We start from the raw sequence: 5,255 nt of genomic DNA on the forward strand, positions 1-5,255 counted from the left end.
TTTGGCAATTGGCTTTGTTTTTTCAAGCTGCTGTTTGAAATCTTCTGTTCAGCTCTTTTTTTCTGATTTCTTCCATTTGCTTCAGTTACTCTCTGCTCAAAGTCAAGTTTCAGAATCTTCTGACATCCATTTGGTCTTTTCTTCTTCTTTTCTTGTCTTTTTAATGACCTCTTCCTTCACAGATGATGTTCTAGATGTCATCCCACAATTCCTCTGTTTCTTGGTCATTGGTGTTCAATGCATCAAATCTATTATTTAAATGGTATCTATATTAAAGAGGGATATTATCAAAGTCATATTTTGCTTTTGTGGACTTGTTTTAATTATCTTCAACTTCTACTTGAATTTGCATATGAGCTGTTGATGGTCTGTTCCACAATCAGCTCCTGGTTTTCTTTTGGCCGAAGATACTGAAGTTTTCCATTGCCTGTTGCCACAGATATAGTCAATCTGATTCCTGTGTATTACATCTGGTAAAGTCCACATGTATAGCTATCACTTATTTTGTTGAAAAAAGGTATTTGCAATGAAAAATTGTTGGTCTTGCAAAATTCTATCATGTGACCTCCAGCATTATTTCTAACACCAAGGCCATATTTTCCAACTACTGGTTACTCTTCTTTTTTTCCAACTTTTGCATTCCAGTCACTAGTGATAATTAACACATCTTGATTGCATGTTCGGTCAATTTCAGACAGCAGAAGTTGGTAGAAATCTTCAGTTTCCTCATGTTTGGCTGTGATGGTTGGTGCACAGATTTGAATAATCATACCATTAACTGGTCTTCCTTGTAGATGTATGGCTATTATCCTATCACTGACAGGTTGTACTACAGGAAAGATTTTGAAACAGTCTTCATGATGATGAATGGCATACCATTCCTCTTCAATTTGTCATCCCCAGCATAGTAGATCATATGCTTGCTGATTCAAAATGGCCAAAACCAGTTCATTTCAGCTCATTAATGCCTAGGATATCAATATTTATGCATTCCATTTCAGTTTTGACAACTTCCAATTTTCCTAGATTTATACTTAGTACATTCCATGTTTCAGTTATTAATGGATGTTTGCATCTGTTCCTACTCATTTTGAGTCATGCCACATCAGCATCCTGAAAGCTTTGTTGTTGTTGTTGTTGTTATGTGCCATCGAATTGGCCCCAATTCATAGCGACCCCTCCTTGGGTTGCCGAGGCAGTATCACTATGGAAGTTGATGCCCAAACTTCCTTCCAAAGAGTGGCTGGTAGGTTTGAACTGCCAGCCTTCTGGTATCCATATTGTTAAGGTTAGCTCTATTCTGAGGAGTCAGCTCTTCCCCATTCAAACTTTGAGTGCCTTCTGACCTGATGGCCTCATCTTCTGGCACTATATTAGACACTGTTAGAGGGTTATTCATAAAGTTTTCTGGTAATATATCAGACAGTATTTCACTGTATTCATAAGGTTTCCACTGGTCAATTGTTTGAGAAGTGGATGGCCTCATCTTTCTTCTGAGTCTGTCTTAGCCCAGAATCTCCATGAAAACTCATCCACTATGGAAAACCCTGCTGGCATTTTGTAACCACGGTGGCATAGTCTCCAGCCTCACAACAATACATATGCAACCACAGTATGACAAACTGACAGACAAGTTCATCTCCTTAATTGTTCCTAAGAAGGTTGGGCAATCTACTTCTGTAATGATATTGCCTCGGAAACCCAAGGAGGGGTCACTATGAGTCAGGTCCGACTCAGTGGCACATAACAACAACAACAACCCTTCTGCACCTGCCTACCTCAGGCCCTGGCCTTAAAACAGAGCCACCACTAAGTGAAAAGCAGCCCCCAAGCCCAAACCCACCTACCTTAGGCCACAGCCTTAAAATAGAGCATCCACCAAGCAAAAAGCAGTCCCCAAGTTCCACAACCACCTACTTCGGGCCTCAGCCTTAATAGTAGAACCTCCCCCAAGAGAAAAGCCACTCCTGAGACCCATGCCCACCTACTTTGGGCCCTGGCCTTAAAATAGATGCACCGTTAAAGAAAAGCAGCCCCCAAGGTCCATGCCACCCTACTTTAGGCCCTGGCTTTAAAATGGAGCCACCCCCAAGAAAAAAACAGTCCCTGAGTCCCTAGATATTAGAGAGCTGAAATGGGCTGCTTTGGGCCATTTTTAATAAGACAATCATATGATCTACTATGTTTGGAATGACAAATTGAAGAGGAATGGCTTAACACTCATCATCACAATGAATGTTTGAAGATCTTTCCTGAAGAACAATGTTGTCAGTGATAGGGAAATATCCATATGACTATAAGGAATATCAGTTAATACTACTATTATTCAAATCTATGCACTAACCACTAAAACCAAAGATGAGGAACCTAAAGATTTTTACTAACTTCTGCAGTCTGAAATTGACCAAAAATGCAATCAAGTTGTGTTGGTTATAACTGGTGACTGGAATACAAAAGTTGGAAACAAAGAAAAATTACTGGTCCACGAGAGCTAAAATATGACATTGATTACATCCTACCTCAATTTAGAGACCATCTAAAGAATTTATTTGATGTGTTGAACATCAATGACTGAAAACCAAGGAGTTACAGGATAAAATCAAGAACATCAACCATCAAGAAAGCAAGAAGTCATTAAAAATATGAAAAATAAATAAATGTATATATACATATGAGAAAGAAAGGACCAAAATGGATGTCAGAAGAGACTCTGAAACTTGCCCTTGAGTGAAGAGTAGCTAAAGCAAATGGAAGAAATGACAAGATTAAAGAGCTGAGAAGAAGATTTCAAAGAGGAGCTTGAGAAGACTAAGCCAATTACTGTAATGAAATGGGCAAATACTTGGAGTTAGAAAACCAAAAGAGAACACACTCAGCATTTCTCAAGCTGAAAGAACTGAGGAAAAAATTTAAGCCTCGAGTTGCAATATTGAAAGATTATATGGGCTATATATTGAATGATTCAGGAAACATCAAACGGACATGGAAAGAATACACAGAGTCACTATACCAACAAGAACTGGTCAATGTTCATCCATTTCAGGAGGTAGCATATGTTCAAGAAGAAATTGTATTGAAGGAAGAAATCAAAGCTGCACTGAAGGAATTGGTGAAGAACAAGGCTCCAGGAATTGACAGAACACCCATTGAGATGTTTCAACAAACAGAAGTCCAACAGGAGAGCTGGACAATGCAGACGATACAACTTTGCTTGCTGAAAGTGAGGATGACTTAAGGCACCTACTGATGAAGGTTGAAGAATACAGTGTGCAGTATGGATTATGTCTCAATATAAAGAAAACAAAAATCCTCACAACTGGACCAATGAGCAGCATCACAATAAATGGAGAGAAGATTGAGGTTGTCCAACAGGAGGCACTTACTTGGTTATGCCAAGAGACTCAGAAGAGAGCTCCCTGTCCAACCAACTGGAAGAGACCCATATTTGTACCCATTCCAAAGAAAGGTGACCCCAAAGACTGTGGAAATTATTGAACAGCATCATTAATATTGCACACAAGTAAATACTTACTGAAGATAATGCAAAAGTGATTGCAGCAGTATATTGACAGAGAACTTCCAGAGCTGCAGGCTGGATTCAGAAGAGGACATGGAACAAGGGATATCATTGCTGATGTCAGATGGATCTTGGCTCAAAGCAAAGAATATCAAAAAGATGTTTACTTGTGTTTTGTTGACTATGCCAAAGCATTTGATTTGTGGATCATAACAAATTATGGATCACATTGAGAAGAATGGGAATTCCCAAGAACTTAATTGTCCTCATGATGAACTTGTACATAGACCAGATGGCTAATGTTCAAACAGAACAAGAGGAAGCTGCAGGTTTAAGATCAGGAAGGGAGTGCATCAGTGTTTTATCCTTTCACCATACTGATTTAATCTGTTTGCTGAGAAAATAATCTGAAAAGCTGGACTGTATGAAAAAGAATGTGGCATTAGGATTGGAGAAAGATTCGTTAATAACCTGTGACATGCAGATGATCAATCTTTGCTTGCTGAAACTGAGGATGACTTGAGGCACTTACTGTTGAAATTTAAAGACTACAGTCTGAAGTATGAATTACATCTTTATCATAAAGAAAACAAAAATCCTCACAACAGGACCAATAAGCAGCATCATGATAAATAGAGAAAAGATTGAAAATGTCAGAGATTTCATGTTACTTAGTTCTACAATCATCACCAATGGAAGCAGCACTCAAGATATCAGACAACATATTGCACTGGGCAAATCTGTTGCAAAAGACCTCTTTAATGTGTTGAAGAGAAAAGATGTCTCCTTGAAGACTAAAGTGTGCCTTACCCAAGCTATACTTTCAATCTCCTCATATGCTTATGAGAACTGGAAAATGAAAAAGGATGACCAAAGAAGAGTTGATGCTTTTGACTCGTGCTGTTGATGAAGAATGCTGAAATTACCATAGACTGCCAAAAGAACTAACAAATCTTTCCTGGAAGAAGTGCAGCTAGAATGCTCCTTGGGAGCAAGAATGGCCACACTTTGTCTCACTTACTTTGGCATATTATCAGAAGGGACCATTCCCTGCAGAAGGATATCATGCTTGGTAAAGTGGAGGGTCAAGAAAAAAGAGGAAGGCCCTCAATGAGATGTATTAACACAGTGGCTGTAATGATGGGGTCAGGTTTAGCAAGGATTGTGAGCCTGACACAGGACCGGGCAGTGTTTCATTCTGTTGTACATAGGGTTGGATACAACTCAATGACACCTAACAACAACATATTTATTATCTGTGGAAATTGTTATGACTATTATCATTATTACTTATAGCATAAGAATTTTGTTTGTTGTTGTAATTAGGTGCCATCCAGTCAGCTCTGACTCATAGTGACCTTACATACAACAGAGCAAAACACTGCCTAATCTTGTACCAGCCTCACAATCCTTGCTATACTTGAAGCATTGTTCCAGCCACTGTTGCTTCATCTCCTGAGGATCTTCCCACTTTTTATCTCCATTTTACCAAGCATAATATCTTTCTCCAGGAAATGGTACCTTTTATCAACATGACCAAAGTAGATGAAATGAAGTCTGGCCATTCTGGCTATCAAGGAGAATTTACGGGGAAAAAAAAAAAAAAAAAGTCTCATTGGGAGTTCTGGTGGCTTAATGCCTAAGACATTTGACTGCTAACCCATCAGCCACTTCTCAGATGGAAAATTGGGCAATCTACTTCCGTAGAGATACTGCGTCAGAAACCTAAGGAGGGGTC

Source organism: Orycteropus afer, unplaced genomic scaffold (genome assembly GCF_000298275.1).
Source record: "Orycteropus afer afer isolate SDZICR_OR568_19922 unplaced genomic scaffold, OryAfe1.0 scaffold00148, whole genome shotgun sequence".
Taxonomy (NCBI): Eukaryota; Metazoa; Chordata; class Mammalia; order Tubulidentata; family Orycteropodidae; genus Orycteropus; species Orycteropus afer.